This window comes from Mustela nivalis, assembly GCF_964662115.1.
Source record: "Mustela nivalis genome assembly, chromosome: X".
Taxonomy (NCBI): Eukaryota; Metazoa; Chordata; class Mammalia; order Carnivora; family Mustelidae; genus Mustela; species Mustela nivalis.
This window is the reverse complement of record NC_139040.1, coordinates 61,939,791-61,961,325: the sequence shown is the minus strand read 5'-3', so window position 1 is coordinate 61,961,325 and position 21,535 is coordinate 61,939,791. Positions and strand designations below refer to the sequence as shown.

Below are 21,535 nucleotides of genomic sequence, written 5' to 3'. Positions count from 1 at the left end.
TGAGATCAAATTTGGAATTCAGAAAGATCACTTTAATGAAAAATATGTTTATTCAAATAGGCAAACTGAACGTAGAGGGAACCAATAGAGGCTGGTAAGAATAAATAATAAAGATGATGGTTGTCTAAATTAGAATAGAGGAGGTGCAGAGAGAAGTAGCTAAATTTAAAAAATTAGGACGATAGAATTTATGGAATATGTGTGGGTATTCATAAGTGTAGATGTTAAAGGTATCACCTAGGGGCACCTGGGTGGCTCAGTGGGTTAAAGCCTCTGCCTTCAGCTCTGGTCATGATCCCAGCATCCTGGGACCGAGCCCCGCATCAGGCTCTCTGCTCATCAGGGAGCCTGCTTCCTCCCTCTCTCTCTCTCTCTCTCTGCCTGCCTCTCTGCCTACTTGTGATCTCTGTCTGTCAAATAAATAAATAAAATCTTAAAAAAAAAAAAGGTATCACCTAGATTGTGTGAGTGGGTAGATGGCAGAGTGATCATATGCTGTTATCCAAACTAAGAGATTTTAAAGAGTGAAAGGGAGTATCATTATTAATTACATTGCAATAACAAATGAAATCCAGTTCTATTCCTGGCAAATCAGAATGTATGGTCAACCTAGTGTATGGTGATTCTAGAAAAAGAACACACATTTTGGAGGAATATTATACATTATTTAAAACAATCTAATTTATCTTGAGAAAATTTTAAAAAGTGTGATTTAAAATGTCCATGGGCCATACACTTATTAATAAATGAATATTATTTCTTTGGGTAGAAAAGATAAGGTGGATATAGTATGAGATTACAATTTTCATGAGTGCAGAGACCATGTTGCCTATATACCATCTTATCAGTATCTAAAACAATGCTTAATACATTGAAGGGATGAAAAATATTACAGTAATTAGTTAATTAATATCCACTATATTTAGAGGGAGAGCTGTGTTCTAAGGCCTAGGTAACTATTGTTTTGAACTTGAAGGTACATAAACTTGAAGGTACATAATATGAACTTGAAGGTACATAAAATGAGATAAGTAGGGGAAGGGACACAAGTCCTGCTTATACTCCAAAGAATGGCTGTTATAAGCAGAGGATAATAGAAAAGGCTGTTAGTAGTTAAAAATTCCTCAATTTCAATCTCTACTTTTCACTGAACCACAACTCATCTGCTCTGTGCTTCCCTTACCATTGGTGCCCTTGGTTTTGGGAAGGTTTACACAGAACTTTATTCTCTCGTTAGGGAAGCAGACAGGTGAAGCAGACAGATTATTTGAGTGAGATGCTTATTTTTAGCCACATTTCAAGATCTAATTAACAGTGAGTCTCTTTATCCCTAGGCAAGTTACTTTGCCATTTTGTATCCTACCAAATGAGGTCAAAATGAAGATTGAAATGATTTTTTAATATTTCTTGCAGGTAACATCCTCCATTTCTGGAGAAAATGAGTTGGAATATTCATAAGCAGGCAGTTTACCATAGTTCTTGTTGCTAACCTTTCTGAAGAAGTAGTGATCCACAACCATGTCTGCTTGGCTCAGTCCTCAGAAAGAAAAATAAAGCACAGACACAGCCAAAGGAGCACAATAGTGGTGAGACTATTCTGTTCCTAAGCCTTTTGCTATCTGAAACCAGTACCATTGCCAGACAGGGGCAGGAAACTTTCATTGTCCTGCATTTGGAGAAAAGAGAATCTTGTCTAAGTGAAATAGCTACCTAAAATCCATTTACAAAGCTATTATTTTAGGAAGGTTTGAAAGCTTTAAATAAAATGAATGGAGTTTCCTACTTTAAAACAATTTTAAGGGCCAGAGTTCCTGGAGAATATAAACTAACTATATGACTATGAGAGAAACTAGGAAAATCCTGAAAAGGCCAGTGATCAAGCCATGGATGTTTGCAGTGGGATTGACAGAGTAAGATTCTCAGTCCACTACTGATGCAGTCTGTATTTTAGTGCAGATAAAGGGTTTGTCAAGGTACAAGTGTTCATAATCTACACCCTAGACATAATAGCAAATAATATATTAGTTGGAGATAATAATACATAGGTAAGAGTTTGATAATTTCTTAATGGTCAAATGGGCATAATGGCTATATATCCCTTCCTTGTAACATTGTCATGAGGATTATATGACATAATATATCTAAAGTGGGTGGCACATAGTAAATGATCAGTAAATTTAATTGTTAGTAAACACTGATGCTATTAGAATATAAGTTGCTATATACATCAGCAAACCCAAGAAAGTTGAAGTCAACAAGGACTGGAGAGGTCAGGGGTATAAGGAACTTGAGTTGGGGTTTGAAATGTATTTATAATTAACCTTCTTTCATGACTTAGAGGAAATATACAAAACAAATAATAATAACACTTCTTGCAGTATTACTATGTAGCATATACATGCATTCCATACATTACATTGACTCTTTGAATGTACACAACATTGTTATACATTATACAGTGAAGGAAACTGTGGACCAGATAAATTAGGAAATACAACTGATTTCTGTGCATTGATTTTGTATTCAGTCATGTTGCTGAATTATTGCATGAATTCTAATAATTTAGGGGTGGAGTCTTTTGGGTTTTCCACAAAAAGTATGTCCTCTGCAAAGAGAGTTTGACTGCTTCTTTGCCAATTTGAATGCCTTTTATTTATTTATTTTTTGTTGTTGTTATTTTCTGATTGCTGAGGCTAGGACTTCTGGTACTATGTTGAACAATAATGGTGAGAGTAGGCATCCTTGTGTTCCTCACCTTAAGTGAAAAGCTCTCAGTTTATCCTCATTGAGATTGTTATTCACTGTGGGCTTTTCATAGATGGCTTTTATGACACTGAAGTATGTTCCCACTATCTCTGTACTTCAGAGTGTTTTAATCAAGAAAGGATGCTGTATTTTGTCAAATGCTTTCTCTGCCTTGATTAAGAGGATCATATTATTCTTGTCTTTTCTTTTATTAATGTGCTTCATCACATTGATTGATTTGCAAATATTGAACCACTGTTGCATCCCAGGAATAAATCCCATCTGGTCCTGGTGAATAGTCCTTTTAATGTACTATTGGATCTTATTGACTAGGATCTTGTTCAGTATTTTGGCTTCCATATTCATCAGGGATGTTGGTTTCCAATTTTCCTTTTTGCTTCCATATTCATCAGGGATGTTTGTTTCTAATTTTCGTTTTTGATGAGGTCTTGGGTTTGGGATCAGGATAATGTTGGCTTCATAGAAGGAGTTTGGAAGTTTTCCTTCCATTTCTATTTTTTGAAACAGCTTCAGGAGAATGGGTATTTCTTCTTTAAAGGTTTGGTAGAATTCCCCTGGGAAGCCATCTGACCCTGGACTCTTGTTTTTTTTGGTAAATTTTTGATTACTACTTCAATTTCCTTGCTGGTTATGTGTCTGTTCAGATTGTCTATTTCTTCCTGTTTCAGTTTTTGTAGTTTATAAGTTCCCAGGAATGCATCCATTTCTTATAGATTGCTTAAATTTTGGCCTATAGTTGCTGGTAATAATTTCTGACAATTGTTTCTATTTGTTTGGTGTTAGCTGTGATCTCTTCCCTTTCATTCATGATTTTATTTATTTGGGTCCTTTCCTTTTTCTTTTGGATAAGTCTGGCCAGTGGTTTGTTGATCTTATTAATTCTTTCAAAGAACCAGTTTCTAGTTTTGTTGTTAGGTTCTACTCTTTTTCTGGTTTCTATTTCACTGATCTCTCCTCTAATTATTATTTCTCTTCTCTTGCTTGGTTTAGTTTTATTTGCTGTTCTTTCTCCAGGTCCTTAAAGTGTAATGTGCATTCAGTTTTTTTTTTCCTAATTTTTTGATAGAGGCTTAGATGATTATATATTTCCCTCTTAAGACTACCTTTGCACTATCCCGTAAGTTTTGGACTGATGTGTTTTCATTCTCACTAGTTTCCATGAATTGTTTAAGTTCTTTAATTTCCTGGTTGACCCATTCATTCTTTAGCAAGATGCTCTTTAACTTCCAACTGTTTGAGCTCCAAATTTCTTTTTGTGGTTGAGTTCCAGTTTCAAAGCACTGTGGTCTGAAAATATGCAGGGGATAATCTCAATCTTTTGGTATTAGTTGAGACCTGATTTGTAACTCAGCATGTAGTCTATTCTGGAGAAAGTTCCATGTGCACTCGAGAAAAATGAGTATTCTATTTTTTTAGAATGGAATGTTCTCTATATAGCTACAAAGTCCATCTGGTCCAATGTTTCATTCAAGGCCCTTGTTTCTTTGTTGATCCTCTGCTTAGATGATCTGTCCCTTGCTGTGAGTGGAGTGTTGGGGTCTCCTATTATTAATGTACTATCATCTATATGTTTCTTTATTTTGTTTATTAATTGGTTTATATAATTAGTTGCTCCCATGTTGGGGGGCATAGATATTTACAATTGTTAGATCTTCTTCATGGATAGACCCTTTAATTATGATATAGTCTCTCTCTACATCTCTTACTACAGTTTTTGTTTTAAAATCTAATTTATCTGATATGACCATTGCTACCCCAGCTTTCTTTTGAGGTTCACTAGCATGGTAAATCATTCTCTATCCCATTACTTTCAATATGGAGGTGTCTTGAGGTTCAAAATGTGTCTCTTGTAGACAGCATATGGATGGGTCCTCCTTCTTTATCCAGTCTGAAACCTTATTTCTTTTCATGGGAGCATTTAGCCTATTTACATTCATAGTAGCTATTGAAAGGTATCAGTTTATTGCCATTATATTGCCTATAAGTTCTCTGTTTCTGTAGGTTTTCTGTTTCTTTCTTGTCTAAGTGAATCTTGGGGTTTCTCTTCATTTACAGAATTCCTCTTAATATTTCTTGCAGAGCTGGTTTGGTGGTCACATATTCTTTCAGTTTCTGCCTGTCCTGAAAGCTTTTTATCTCTCCTTCCATTCTGAATGACAGTCTTGCTGGGTAAAGTATTCTTTCCATTCATTACCCTAAATATGTCCTGCCAGCCCTTTATGGTTTGCCAGGTCCCTGTGGACAAGTCTGATGTTATTGTGATGTTTCTCTCTCTGCAGGTAAGAAAACTCTTCTCCCTACCTGTTCTCAGGATGGTTTCCTTGGCTCTGAGATCTGCAAGCTTCACTATTACATGTTGGGATGTTGATCTATTTTTATTGATTTTGGAAGGGGTCCTCTCTGCTTCTTGGACTTGAATCCTTATTTCCTTCTCCAGATTAGGGAAGTTCTTAGGTATGATTTTTTTCAAATATGCCTTCTGTTCTCTCTCTCTTTCTACCACCTTGGAGATCCCAGTAATTCTGACGTTGGAGCATTTCATTGAATCTTTGATTTCTCCAAGTCTATTTTCAAGTGTCAGTAGCTGTCTATCCATGTCTCCTTCAGGGAGACTTCTTTTTTTATCATCTTTTCTTCTTCTTTTCTTTTCTATCATCTTCTCTTCTTTACTATCATCTTATCTTCTAGGTCACTAATTCATTCTTCTACCTCATTTACCCTGGATTTTAGATTATCCAGTTTAGACTGCATCTCATTCATAGCATTTTTAAGTTCAGTCTGACTAGAACTCATTTCTGCCCTTAGAGATTATATATTGTCACTAAAGCTTTTTTCAAGCCTAGCTATTGACTTTGTGATTGCTATCCTGAAGTCTATCTCTGGCATCTTGCTTATATCCCTATCCATTAGTTCTGTGGCAGAAGACATTGTCTCTGGTTCTTTTCTTTGTTGGGAGTTCCTCCTTTTAGTCATTCTGTCAATGGATGGTTGAGCAAATGGACAGAGTCCAAAATATTGACTACACCCAAGTTTGATGCACCCTAGCAAAATCTGGCATAGTTAGATGCCACCACCAAAAAAACAAAGCCAAATGAAATATAAGAATAAAATTTTAAATTTTTTTTAAAAATAATACATGTATATTATTTTTAATATTTAATAATAAATATTGAACATTTTTATTTTAAAATATTTAAAATAATAAACATTTTAATAATAAATAAAATAATATACATTATATAAACATATATAATAGAAAATAAATAAAATTTAAAAATGGGAAGGAAAGGAGGGCTATGTTTCAGTTGTTCCTGGGTGTATTTTGGTCTGTGTGTTAGAGGACACTATATCCCAAAATTATTAGGAAAGTAAAACTTGTATACATAAAAAGGTAAAACTGAATAGAGTGAAAAATGGGTTAAAATAAAGCATGTACTTATAAAAAATATAGGTGTGGTAAAATATAAGTTAAAAAAGACCTATGAGTGCAATTGCAGGGTCATAGGGAAGCTCTATTTTTAATTTCTTGAGGAATCTCCACACTGTTTTCCAAAGTGGCTGTACCAACTTGCAGTCCCACCAGCAGTATAGGAGGGTTCCCCTTTCTCCACATCCTCTCCAACACATGTTGTTTCCTATCTTGCTAATTTTGGCCATTCTAACTGGTGTAAGGTGGTATCTCAATGTGGTTTTAATTTGAATCTCCCTGATAGCTAGTGATGATGAACATTTTTTCATGTGTCTGATAGCCATTAGTATGTCTTCATTGGAGAAGTGTCTGTTCATATCTCCTGCCCATTTTTTATATGATTGTTTTGTGTGTGTTGAATTTGAGGAGTTCTTTATAGATCCTGGATATCAATGTTTTGTCTGTACTGTATTTACCCCAAAGATACAGATGCAGTGAAAAGAAGGGCCATATGTACCCCAATTTTTATAGCAGCAATGGCCACGGTCGCCAAACTGTGGAAAGAACCAAGATGCCCTTCAATGGATGAATGGATAAAGAAGATGTAGTCCATATACACGATGGAGTGTTATGCCTCCATCAGAAAGGATGAATACCCAGCTTTTGTAGCAACATGGACGGGACTGGAAGAGATTATGCTGAGTGAAATAAGTCAAGCAGAGAGGGTGAATTATCATATGGTTTCACTTATTTGTGGAGCATAACAAATAGCATGGAGGACAAGGGGAGATGGAGAGGAGAAGGGAGTTGAGGGAAATTGGAAGGGGAGGTGAACCATGAGAGACTATGGACTCTGAAAAACAATCTGAGGGTTTTGAAGGGGTGGGGGTTGGGAGATTCGGGGAGCCAGGTGGTGGGTATTAGAGAGGGCATGGATTGCATGGAGCACTGGGTGTGGTGCAAAAACAATGAATACTTTTATGCTGAAAAAAATAAATAAATTTTCTTTTAAAAAAAGGACCTATGAAAAAATGAGTTGGTATAATAGACATCTAGTTAAAATGAGGATAAGATATAAGGAATAGGGCAGTGGAAAATGGCATAAGAAAAGAAAAAAAAACAGAAAAAGAAAGAAAAGGAAAGGAAAATTATATTTGAAAAATATATAAGTTGTGAGGACCCACCTGGAGCTCAATATACAATTTTTCCCTTGTGCTGGGATTTTGCAATCTTATAGGATCCAAAGGATTGTCATCCACCTTTTCTTCCAGACTCCCTTCTGGGGAAGGGGACTTTTGCTCCGTTTCTCAGGGAATCCTGTCTGTTCAGAGTTGTCCCACCCCCTATCTTGGGTATGGGCTTAGTGAAAACCAGATTTCTGAGGGTTTTTTGGTTGTTTTGTTGTTGTTGTTGTTGTTGTTGTTTTTCACTCTGGGGCCTTTCCATGTCTCTTCAGAGGATTAGGGCAAAAATGGCAGCAGCCAAACCTCTGGCCCAAAGCAGATAATTCAGAGTCTGGACTCTTTATTAAACTCTGCAAGACAAACAGTATCCACTTCTACTTGTGCTGCTGCAAACCACAGCTTTCTGCAGTGCAAACCCACAGATACTCTCCTGGAAGAGTTTTCAGGGCCCCAGGATTATCTCTGCCTTTGTGCTTTTAAAACTAGGATTAGACTGTGGGCTCATGCGTGCACCCGAAGCTCCAGAATCAGACCCAGTTCTGCTCTAAGCCTTTTCCTGGCCACTACTCCTTTGTATTATTGCTCTGTTGTAGATGGTGGTTCAATATATTTTAGTCTGTTCAAGAAAAGAGTGGATATTGACCCTTCCGATTCACAGTTTCTGGTGATCCTTGTTGAGAGTCTCTTCCTACGCTCTCTGACCATAACCTACTTCCTGGCTCCAATGCTTGAGCCCTCTACTGTTTCAGGAATCTCCTTTTGCTCTGTGGTCCCTTGTATCCTGAGACCTCAGTGTCTTACCCAGAATTCTGCCTTTTCATTTCCAAAGCCCCCTTCAGGGAAGGGTGTCTCTTACAGGAGCAGATTTCTAAGTGTTCTGATTTTGCCCTCCAGTGTTATGTCACTTTCCAGGTGCCAGCTTACAGTGGCTCCCTCCCCATTCTGTTTATCTTCCAATATCTCCTAGCAGATTCATGACTCCACCCTTCCAACCTTTATAAAAGCAGTAGCTTTTCTGTTTGTAGAGATCCAGTTGTATATTCTTACATCTCAGGCTGATTTCATAGGTGTTCAAAACGATTTGATAAATACCCACCTAAATTCAGAGGACCAGTTGATATGGTGTCCCCTACTTCTCCAATATCTTGCTTTCTCAAACAAAACAAAACCTTAAAAGCTCATCTTTTTATTATAGCATTGAGAAGTATAGATTTTTTTGTTTTGTTTTGTTTTGTTTGAGAGATAGAGGATTCCAGCAGGGATCTGGGTAGAGGGAGAGGGAGAGAATCTTAAACAGTCTCCACACCCAGTGCGGAGCCTGGTGTGGGGGTTAATCTAAGGACCCTGAGATCATGACCTGAGCTAAAATCAAGAGTCAGGCTCTTAACCAACTGGTCCTAACCCAGGTACCCCTAGAAATTGTTTGTTTTGTTTTGTTTTTAACATAGGAATCCTGATTGTTTTCTAAAACCTAAGCATAATGCAATCTTTTTGTCACTGTTTCTGTTTTGTTTTACTATCATTTTTTTCCACACAGTCAAGACAGGAGAAAAAATTGGATGTAGATAAGTAAGCCAAATTATACTACAGTTATGAAATGTAGCTACAAAATTGTCCATGAGTTTCCTCATTCGGGGTGGAAAAGAATGTCTGACTGTCTTGGTCTATTTTTGTAGTTATAACAAAACTACAGATTGAGTGTCTTAAACAATATTTAGTTTTCAGTGTTCTGGAGACTAAGAAGTCCAAGATTAAGATGTTGTCAGGTATGGTGTTTGCTGAAAGTCCACTTTCTGTCTTATAGATGGCCATCTTCTCACTGGTGGAAGGGGCAAATGATCTCCCTGGGGCCTCTTTTAGAAGGGCACTAATCCTTTAAAGAGTTAGTTACTTCCCAAAGGCTCCACTCCAAACACCATCTCATTTAGGATTAGGTTTCAACATATGACTCTGGGTTGGGGATAAAAATTCAAACATTAAGCCTATAGCATTAATTAAATGATTCACAATATTTGTGAGGAGATAATATACTGGTGTCTCAGATAAAACACAATCCTTGCTGGTATACAGTGTGTTAGGACAATGTTTTTCAATGTGTGGTCCCTGGATCCATTGGAACGTATTAGGAATGTAAATTACTGGGCCCTAACCTAAACCCACTAAATTAGATACCATGGATGGGACAGCACTCCAGATGATTCTTAGATATGCTCAAGTTTCAAAACTACTATGTTAGGATGGGAATAATAAATTCTGTCTGGGTTGATTTATGACTAGGTAATTACTGAGTTAGGCCTTAAATAATGAGTCAAAATTCTGTACACCATACTTCTTCCTTCAGCTGAAAAGAATTTGGTATATTTGGAAAACAAATAGATTTGACATTGTGATATTATGAGAAAACATTAGTATTGTAATTTGAAAGACAAATAGCTTTGGATGTCTTCCTTGAGGATAATTTGGTGTTATAGATCATAAGCCTACCAATTCTACTTTTAAAAATTTATTCAAAGAGAATAGTTGCTCAAATGTATGAAGATGGGTGTACAAGAATGTTTAGCAAGGCATTATTTCCAATAGTGAAAAATGAGAATCTACCTCAATGTCCACTAGTTAAATAAATTATGGTATATAATTCTGATGAAATTCTAACTACCATTAAAATGATTATTTATTAATAAATTGATTAATAAATCACTATTAATAAATGCCTATTTATTAATGATACCCAGTTTGTAATGATTATGATTGAAAATAAACTATAATTATAAGAGTATTTGTGTATGAGTCAAATTTGGTTAAAATATCTATACTTGTATTCATTTATAGATCTATAGGCATGGGGGAAAATGTAGGTTATACACCAATATGTTAGCAATGGAAATATTGATGATAGACATGTATATATTTTGTTTTTATCTCTATTTTCTAATGTGAAACTATAACCCTTATATAAAGAAATAATGAAAGTTTAAAAACAACTTAATCTAGGACTGTTAAGCAGATAGTTTAAAAGATTTATTTATTTATTTGAGAGAGAGGGTGAAAGCAGAGGGAGGTGAAGAGGAGAAAAGAATCTCAAGCACACTCTGGGAGCTGAGTGTGGAGCCCAGCGAGGGTTCGATCTCAGGACCCTGATGTCATGACCTGAGTGAAAACCAAGAGTCTGACACTTAATCAACTGAGCCACCCAGACACCGCTGTTAAGCAGATTTTTTAGACAAACTTATTATTAAGGATAAAAGTATTAATTCTCCTTTTTAAAAACGCTATATTTGGGACACCTGGGTAGCTCAGTCAGTTGAGCAGCTGCCTTTAGCTCAGGTCATAATCCCAGGGTCCTGGGATAGAGCCCCACATCCAGCTCCTTGCTTTACTGGTAGCCTGTTTTCTTCCTCTGCTGGCTCTGTCTGCCGCTCCCCCTGCTTGTGCTCTCTCTCCTTCTCTCTCTGACAAATAAATAAATAAAATCTTAATATACACACACACACACACACGCACACACACACACACACACACACACACACACTGTATTTGTCCTAAGATATTTTGGGGGGGGGGGAAAGAAAGCAACAACAGACCTAATCACTCTTGTTTTAATAGTTCACTGTCCAGGTTACAGTTCTAAAATCTAGTATTGGTTTATTTCTAAAAGTTTGTATTGTTATTAGGTAATTACAAAAATATGGGTTTCATCTTTAAAATTCCTGGAAAAGTAAAAATTACTCTGTAGTGGAAGGCAAGAGGATCTTGTTTCATCCTTTGCAAATAATTTTCTCTGTGAATTTGGAAAATTTAATCTCTCTGTTTTGGGGGCCTTGGTATTCTCATTTATAAAAGGTGTCATGATCGAAAGATCTTGATTGTCTTTAACTGCTCGAATATTCTAGGGATCTCTAATGAATTTAATAGCCCAACTATTTCCAGAGATGTGAATGAAGTATAGATGCTAAAAATTAAAATAAATTAAAACTCTTAAATTCCATTTTAAGGGTTGTTCTTCTGATGTTACATAGGATGTTACTGATACTTCTCTCCTTTAGTATAACTTCTCCCTTAATGGAATTTTTAAAATAAATGTGTTAAATATTTTAAAAGGTTTGGACATTGGTATACTTATGACACCTGGTGGTCAAATCAAATATCACATCTAAATTCTAATTCCCCAGACACTCTCTCTCAGTGTGACTTCACCCCTCCACCCCAGGATTTATCCACTCATCATGCATTCAAGTCATTCATTCAAGAAACACGTAGTGGATCCCCAAAATGTTCAAAACACTTTAGGAGACACTTTACTGTGGAGAAAAGAAAGTAGCTAAGAGTCTTTGATATGTAAGAGATTGTAATCTTCTTAGAGGAACTAAAGAGGCTCCATGCAAAGGCAAATAACCACAGCATGTTAAGTGTATTAAATGTATTCTCACTAGAAAAATGATCAAAACTATGGATAGTGTGAGGCCATAGAAGTGACCTCTGGTTTGGAGAGGTCAAGAAAGTCTTTTTAGGGGAGGTGAGGCTTGCCTTTCTTGGGACCTCAGTTTCTCCAGCTGTAAAACAGTGGTAATGTTATGTTGTTGCATAAGATTGCTGTGAAGAACAGATTGACAGAGTGTGTATAAAGTACTTAGCATAGCACTTCATCTAAAGTACGCATTCAGTGATTTTTATTATTATAACAAAACCAGAGATGATCAAGGAAGAGTTCATGTACATTAACTTTTCTAAATTTTATTTCAAGAATAATTATGGTTCAAGTTCACATGGCCTTTTATTTAAAATGAATATACAGAATACAAGATCAATTGTTTTAGTTAGTTCAGTGAACAGACAAACAGACCACAAAAACAGATAGTGTTGGCTAGAGTTTGCTAGACTAACTGGCTGTTTTAGCAAAACAGTCAACTCAGTGGGAAAAAAAATTAAAAGAAGTTGCTTATTTGAATGAGCTGGTTGTTTGACTGCAATGAACTTTGACTAAAATACTTTCTATCTGAAAGCACCATGTAGTCAATGCAAAGACATCAAATAGATGGTTTGGCACTGTATAAGCTGTGTGTGTATTGACTGAATTTTTACAACTCCAATTGGTTGTATTTGGGTTGAACAGGCTCTGTCTCAGACTTTATATTGCTTTCGATAGTTGATGTTAAGTGTGTCTCAAGTTCCCTTTAATTCCATAAATGTGAAATGAACTAACTGCCTTTGCAAGCACAAAAAGTACAAGAGAGTACTAAAATTCCATTTATCCTTTTGTTTCTACACTCAAAGGCATGCTATATTTCCTGAGAATATCAAATGTTTGGGTAAACTGTCATTTTCAAGGGTTAAAATAGGCTATATTATAGTAATTTGGGGCCAAAAGCTATACTGATCTGATCCAAAAGAAAACCAAGAACAGAGACTCTGCATTTTAGGAGTGAATGTTTAACCTGAATAAAGGAAGATTTAATAGAGACAGGATTGCTGTCTTCAGGTATTTAAAGAGTTTCATGTGCAACAGGGAGTAAACTTTATTTGACATTGGTAGGAAGAAGTAGGTTAAAATGACAGAGATACAGAGTTAAACTCACTAGAAGGAAGTACTCTCTAACAATTAAGATTGTTTAAAATGTAACAATTCAAAATTAATAATTTTTCACTGACTGTGTCTCAATAGCTGAATTAAAGATAGGCCCTTTTGTGAGAAAATGTATGGTCCAATATAAACTTTTTCTTGGTTATCTCTTAAAGTCAGTTCCATTTTTGCTATTGGCAAATCTTGCCATTTATTCCAGTGCCAGTGTTTTTCTGCTTAATGATTTGCTTTGTTGGCATCTAAGTATATTTACTTGTATGCCATGTGCAGTTTACATCTTCCTTACAATCTCCCAGATAAGTTCCAATTATAATACTTGACGTCTAGCTAAGTAGGTCCATCTCTTCTCACCTCTGTCCTAAGTCAGTATATTCAGCAAACATTTATTTACTGAGCCCTTACTGTGGGCAAAAATTGTACTGGGTAATTGGGGAGAAAATTCACTTATTGAATAGATGTCTACTGAGCACAATCTAATGAATCATTACAGTATGGCCTCATTGTTTTGAGGTGTATTTGTAACCCTTTTACATCATTCATATCTCAATGTAATTAAAAAACCCAGAATACTATCAAAGATAATTTTGTGGTTATCTGCCACTTAAAAGAATCCAGTATTTCTGTTTGCATCCCATTAATACAAATAATTAAAAAATGTTTTAATCTGTAATAAACTGTTTTAAACTATAATATACTTGAGACATATTAAACTGTTAACTCTGCCTCCTCAGACACATATTAGGAAATAATCCCCAAAATAAGTATTTAACTTTGTAATAGATATAAAGGAGACTCTGGGTACTATAATTAGATTATTTTGAGGCAGACAGAGAAATGTTATCCTAGCTGATTTAGTATGTTCTGTAATTGAGAAAATGTTCATCAGATTATAATTTTTAGTGATTTACATGTACATTTTATAGGGGACATGTTCTGTGTATAGTGAATAAATAAATATTATACTATCACAAAAAAGATAGGTCATTTTTTTTAAGGATTTTATTTATTTACTTGACAGACAGAGGTCACAAGTAGGCAGAGAGGCAGGCAGAGAGAGAGGGCAAGCAGGCTCCCCAACGAGCAGAGAGCCCAATGCGGGGCTCGATCCCAGGACTCTGGGATCATGACCTGAGCCGAAGGCAGAGGCTTTAACCCACTGAGCCACCCAGGCGCCCCACAAAAAAAAAAAAAAAAAAGCCCTTTCGCTGCAACTACCACCAAATACCTTGTAGTTTCACATATTCTGGTAGTTGCTTGAAATAGTAGCAAGGGTAGTCTCAATAAATGTGAATGTCTGAAGTTACCATAATTCTGCTAATAAACACAAATCTCTAAAGTTACAGAAACTTTATGAAAAGTGCCATGACATACAAACAGGACTAATTTTGCCCTCAGCCAAATTCTGAAGGAGCCAAAGTTTATCTGCCTATATTGCACCCTTTTTTCCAAGCTTCCATCCTTCCAAGGCCTGATGACCTGTCAGCCCTTCCCAGGCCCTTATGTTTCATTCCCAAAGGTTCATAGACTCATCTCAGCAGTCACCTGATCCCTGATAAGACTGCAATTTAAAATCAACTCAGTTTTAGTCTTTTCCAGCACCAATGATTGGAAACCCTATTAAATCTCAAACTTTGAAGATGCAGATGAAAACAATTATAATACTTAAATATGAAGCCCAGGAAAGTGTTAGAATGTATGTCTGGGGAAATTTCCAGTAAGGTCTTGCTTGTTGGTTATCTCTATAGGTTTGATTACTTCCCCTGGCTACTAAGGGGGAAATCTGACTAAGGTTATTGACAAAACAGTGACCTTTTTGATTTCTAAAAATATTCTCCACAATGCTGTTATATATTTGTAGATTGCCATGATGTTTTCAGGTTACATAAAAAATACCTTTTGAATTTGTAAAAGCTCACACTTGAATACTTCTTTGACAGGGCATGTAGATATTTGAATAACCAAACATGAAGTGGCATGCCCTTGACCCTATTTTTATTTTATTTTCTGCAGAGATCATCATTCTAATGCTTTCCTCAAGGGAGGAACATACATCCTCAAGATGTGAAGTAATAGCACAAACAGTATAAGAACAAAGTGCACTGATCTTCAGGTGTCATTTCAGTACTGTCTCTATGCAACCATTTACATCCTCATATTCATCCCTGGTCTTCTGGCCAACATTGCAGCCTTGTGGGTTCTGTGCCACTTCATCAGGAAGATAAATAAAGCCATCATTTTCATGATCAACCTCTCTGTGGCTGACCTTGCTCATGTGCTGTCCTTACCCCTCCAGATTTACTATTACATCAGCCACCACTGGCCCTTCCAGAAGGCCCTTTGCCTGCTGTGCTTCTACCTGAAGTATCTCAGCATGTATGCAAGCATTTGTTTCCTGACGTGCATCAGGCTTCAGAGATGTTTCTTTCCCCTCAAGCCCTTTAGGGCCAGAAACTGGAAGTGTAGGTATGATGTGGGCATCAGTGCTGCCATCTGGATCATTGTGGGGACTGCGTGTTTGCCACTTCTAATTCTGAGAAGTCCTGGTTTAACCAAAAACACTGAATCTTGCTTTGCCGATTTAGGGTTTCGACACATTAGCATGGCTTCCTCCATTAAAATGATACCTGTAGCTGAACTTGGAGGTTTTCTTTTGCCTGTTGTAATTATTACTTATTACACATGGAAAATGAGAACATCTTTACAAGAATTCCAATCTCCCCCTCAGAATACTAAAGAGAGATAAAAGGCTTTGTGGATGGTCCTTATGTGTGCAGTGGTGTTCATTGTGTGCTTCACTCCTTACCACTTCAACTTTCCATTCTTTATGATGGTAAAACAACATGTCTTTTCAAACTGTTTCTTTATTAGAGGCACCCTATGTTTTCACATCATTTCTCTATGTCTTGCAAACCTGAATTGCTGCCTTGATCCCATTGTATATTATTTTTTGACTTCAGAGTTCCATGATAGGTTTTTGGAACACAGCGGTTTGGCTCTTCAGTCATGTGTGGGATGCAAAAACAGTGCTTTAGAAATTCATCACAGGAGTGGGATTATGGACATTGGGGAGGGTATGTGCTTGGGTGAGTGCTGTGAAGTGTGTAAACCTGGTGATTCACAGACCTGTACCCCTGGGGATAAAAATATATGTTTATAAAAAATTAAAAAATTAACAACAAAAAAAAAAGAAATTCATTACAGGAAAGAGGATCTTCAGACTATCTCTCTTGAAATTTTGGATGATTCAAAGACATTGTAATCAAATTACTGGTTAGAAAAATCTGTGTTCTCTATCAGGTTAGCCATGTCACCTTGAAGATTTTTCTTAAAAAATAAATGGTGTTTTGAGTGCCTTAACAATACATGGCATCCTTCCTTTCAACCTCAAAATGATCCTTCCAAATTTTCCATCCAAAGGGAAACATTCTGTTCTATGGAGCATATAATAAAATATCTTTCTTTACAGAAAGTAATAAGCAACAGAATAAATTGGACACCTGTTCCTCAGCAATGGGTCCAAAGTTTTCACTTTCTTCCTGCAAGAAAAAAAGGTAATTGAAAATAAGTAGACATAACATTCAAAAATGTATAGGAGAGTAATATGATCCTACCTTTATTTAGAAAATTTATACTACCTGAGTAAAGTAAACTAAAGAGGAAAGTTTTTAATATTAATATGAGTTGTGGGAATTAATATGAGTATAGCTTGGAATATCTATGAGCATTTCCTTTTGTCCCCTTGGGGAAACAAACAATTCAATTCATCCCAAATATCTCAAAGTATCATATTCACACACAGCACATACACCTTACACATAGAAGACAATAGTGTTCTAACATATGTCATAAACTTCAGAGTTTCAAGCTTTGTAATGAAAGCTCTTTGTTTGAAAGTCTCAGAGAGTGTGTTATATTATGCTTACTTTTATATATTGGTACTCATTCAGAGAATTTTTTTATATTTGTATTAAAATCAATTGTACAATGATATTTCTACATTAAATCCTCTATATACATTCAAATATATCACAACTTTGCTTGATATATTTTAAATAATGAATTAATAAAGTATCATACATATGTAGTTTTCAGTTAGATCTCATTTCTCACAAGTAAAGACATATAAAGAGAATATTGGTGGATTGAATATTATTATAAATGCATAATGAGAAATTGCAATTTTTAAAAAATATTTGTGGTGAAATAATTTTGTAATACAAATCACTACCATTGAAAAATTCAAAACTGAAAATTTCATATGTTGGTTTTCATTAAAATGGTATTTTATAAAGCAGTACTCAGGTTTATAAAATTATAAAGACTTACTGTCTTATCTTTATAAGGTTGGAAACTCACAAACTGTTTTATCTGTGTGATTTTTTGTAGTAGTAGCAATTGCCTATTAGAACAGAAACAGATAATAACATTTGTTACAGTGTTTAGAAAAATAGAGTATAACCTAATGTATAAACTTGTTAAAACACTATGTTGTACACATGAATGTAATGAAACATTGTGTGTGAACTACACTTGAATTAAAAATAATTTAGGAAAGAGAGGAAAGTGCTTTTTGTTATTGGAAGATAGCAGCAGAGTGGGAGGACCCTAGGCATGTCTTGTCTCACAAACACAGCTAGACAACTATCAAATCAATAGAAATACCCCAGAAAGTGACCTGAAGACTGAAAAAACAAACCCTACAACTGAAGGAAGAGAAAAGGTCACATCAAAGAAGGTAAAAGTATGGAGATGTGGTTTAAGGGAGGAAGGGATTACAGCCCCTGTTGATGGAAGGGAACCTTGGTCATGGAGAAGGTCAAGAGAGGACCACACTGGGGAACACACAAGGAGGACGTTTCCCAAAAGCCATTGATTTGGAAAAAAAAAGAGGGGCTGAATTTTGGGGGTTCTTAAAAACTGTGCAGCTTAAACCTGGAGTTTTAAAGGTCAGAGGGCTTGGCTGGAATAAAACCCCAATGGTATTATGCTACTCCTGGAGAGAAGGCAGGCAAAAAACCTGGGGGCAGATGGCATGGAAACAAAGATCTGAAGAACTTCCGGGACACACAGAATGGAGATTATTCACTCTTCTTAGAGCACAACCCTGAGAGGCAGCATTCATGAAGACACATCTCCTAGAATAAAAGAGCTGACCAGTTTCATATGATAATAAAGGGAACAATCCAACAAGAAGATCTAACATTTGTAAATATTTATTCACCCAACATGGGAGCACCCAAAACAATTCATTTAAAAAAAAGGATGTAATTGATAGTAACACAATAATTAGTCGCCGAGTTTAACACCCAGCTTACATCAATGGACAGATCACCAAAACAGAAAATAAAGAAGGAAACAGTGGCTCTGGATGACAAAATGGACCAATAATGAAGCAAAAAAAAGAGAAAGTAAAACAGTACCATTTACAATTGAACCAGAACCAAAATAGTACCTAGGAGGACATCTAACCAAAGAAGTAAAAGGCCTGTTTCCTGGAAACTGTAAAACACTAATGAAAGAAATTGATGATCATACAAATAAATGGAAAGATATTCCATGCTTATGGATTAGAAGAATAAATACTGTTAAAATGTCTCTGATACTCAAAGCAATCTATGCATTTAATATAATCCCTATCAAAATACCCCCAGCATTTTCCACATAACTAGAACAAACAATTCTAAAATTTGTATGAAACACAAAGGACCCCAAATAGCCAAAGCAACTTTGAAAAAGAAGAGCAATGCTGGAGGTATCACAATTCTGGACCTAAAGTGAAATTATAAAGGTGTAGTGATCAAAACGATATGGTACGGGCATAAAAATAAACATAAAGATCAACAGAACAAAATAGAGGACCCAGAGATGAACCCACAACTATATGGTTAATTTTTCTTTGACAAAACAGGAAAGTATATCCATGGGAAAGACAGTCTCTTCAACAAACTGTGCTGGGAAAACTAGAAAGCAACAATGCAAAAGGAGGAAAGTAGACCACTATCTTATATGATATACAAAAATAAATTCAAAATGGATTAAAGTCCTAAATGTAAGACCTGAAACCATAAAAATCCCAGCAGAGAAATTTAGTAACTTCTTTGGCATCAGTAACGCCTTTGGCATCAGTCATAGAAACTTCTTTCTAGATAGGTCTCTGGAGGCAAGGGAAGCAAAAACAAAATGAAAGATTGGGATCCCCTAAAAAAGAAACAAACAACCAAATTTCTGCATGAAAAAGGAAACAAGAAAACTATACAGCAACAATCTGAGGGGTTTGAAGTGGCGGGTGGGTGGGAGGTTGGGGTACCAGGTGGTGGGTATTATAGACGGCACGGATTGCATGGAGCACCGGGTGTGGTGAAAAAATAATGAATACTGTTTTTCTGAAAATAAATAAATAAAATAAATAAATATTAAAAAGAAAGAAAACTATACAGCAACCTACAGAATGGGAGAAAATACTTGCAAATTAATACCCAATAAGGAAATAGTATACAAGTTATATGAAGAACTTTTAAAACTCAACACCCCAAAATGAATAATCCTATTATAATGAACAGAAGTTGTGATAGAAACTTTTCCAAAAAGACATACAGATGGCTAACATACACAAAAAAGCTGTTCAACATTCCTCACCATCAGGGAAATACAAATCAAAACTAACAAGATAGCACCTCACACCTGTCAGAATGACTAAAATGGACAACATAGAAAATAACAGGTATCGGCACGGATGTGGAGAAAAGGGAACCCTTGCCTACTGTTAGTGCCAATACAAAGTGGCATTAAAGAAACAAAACAAAGAAGCAAAGGGGAAAAAAAGAGGAAAACCAGGAAACAGATTCTTAACTATAGAAAACAAACATGATTACCAGAGGTTACGTGAGTGGGAGGATGGGTTAGTTCATGGGGATTAAGGAGTGTACTTGTGATGAGTTCCAGTTGCTGTATGGAAATGTTTAATCACTATACTGTACATCTGAGAGTAATATTGAACTGTATATTAAGTAACTGGAAGTTAAATTACAAAACAAACAAAAACCTAGGTTTCCTGAAGTCCTCTGCAGATTTGTATATCAAACAGTTGTATTTTGTAGAAAATATTGGTTAGCTCTTTTAAGTACCTGAACATTTAAAATATCCTTTTAGTTGCAAATATTTATAAACTGTATTATGTCCTATTCACTTAAGCAGTTTTGTTTTTAAATAATGGGACACAATTTGAAAGAAGCATTAATCCACACTCAGAAGACCAATATACTAGTTTTAGGTCTGCTACTGATAAGCTAGGTATCTTTGAGCAAGTTAATTCTCTTCAGGTTTTCTTTTTTATTACATCTCCAAAAGTCTAGGTGATCTCAATATGAGGCATACTTTCTTGGAAAACGCTTTCTAAACCCTAAAACACTTTCGAAGTGTTTGTTTTGGTTAGTGTTAGTGTTGTTATTATTTAAGAAGAGCTTCAACTCTATGATTCAATGCAATCTTTTCAGGATGACTGAGGATCATCATTATAAACATCAGTTATTGTACTATATATTTGCTACTCTCAGAGCAATTAAAATTTGTAGCTATTGAGATTTTGCTTGTACCTGCAATAAAATGGACGCATGGATTTTTAGTTCTTATATATTTGATTTTATAAGTGGTTCTTTATCTTTTCAGACTATCTATATTTGTCAGTGTACCTGCCTAATGAAGTCCCTATCATTTCAATTAGTTCTTTGTAATCTTATGGCTTTGAGAACACACTAATCAAGCTAGTTATAACAGGGCTGAAATCTGACAAAAATGTGTAAATACTGATTATTTTATTTTATTTGGAGAGGATGTGTGTGGGAAGGGGGAAACATCTTATGGAACAAAATATACAGTGTTTGGTTTATGGACTTTATGACATCCATTTTGTCTATTCAAGATTATTTTACTTTTTCTTGGCTCTGTCAGCTGTGTTTGGATAGTTGAGGTGCAAAATATTTCAGTTCCAGATCACTGAGGTGTGACAAACTGTTTGACACCTAAAATTTCTTGGAATATAAATATTGCCAGAATTTGTTTATTTATGTGTATATATATGTATATAGAAAGACATTTATATATACATTTATAAATAATTCCATATTTATATATTATATAAAATATATTTGTATATGAATGTATATATAATATCATATATAGAAATATGTGTATAATTTCAATAATCATATATATCAATTATATATAAAAGTCTATATGTTTGATATAAGTATTGCTATTCCAGCTTTCTTTTGATATTATTATTTTTTTAAAAAGAATGTATTTATTTATTCGACAGAGAGTGACACAGCAAGAGAAGGAACACAGCAGGAGGAGTGGGAGAGGGAGAAGCAGGCTTCCCACCGAGCAGGAAGCCCAATGTGGGGCTCGATCCCAGGACCCCAGGATCATGACCTGAGCCGAAGGCAGATGCTTAATGACTGAGCCACCCAGGTGCCCCTTGATATTATTTTCATTAAAAATATGTCTCCTTCCTCTCACTTTCAATCTGCATGAGTGTTTAGATCTAAAATGATATAAATAAAGAGGGTGTTGCTCAAAAACTCTACTCATAGGCTTAGA

General features: G+C 35.6%; 2 long non-coding RNA genes and 1 pseudogene across 3 annotated transcripts in view; 2 read left to right on the top strand and 1 right to left on the bottom strand.

The window, feature by feature from the left end:
* LOC309855594 overlaps positions 1–21,521 on the top strand; it is a 35,495-nt gene extending 13,974 nt beyond the window's left edge. The window contains exons 2-3 of the long non-coding RNA XR_014306878.1: positions 16,404–16,488; positions 21,252–21,521. This is a non-coding gene — a long non-coding RNA (uncharacterized lncRNA). The remainder of the gene's footprint in view (positions 1–16,403; positions 16,489–21,251) is intronic.
* LOC309855593 overlaps positions 1–21,535 on the bottom strand; it is an 816,759-nt gene that overhangs the window by 715,671 nt on the left and 79,553 nt on the right. The gene's annotated exons all lie outside the window — the stretch shown is intronic.
* LOC309856600 (putative P2Y purinoceptor 10 pseudogene) lies at positions 14,539–16,196 on the top strand (annotated as a pseudogene). The gene is made up of 3 exons: positions 14,539–14,630; positions 15,005–15,984; positions 16,139–16,196. The product of its transcript is annotated as a putative P2Y purinoceptor 10 pseudogene (transcript).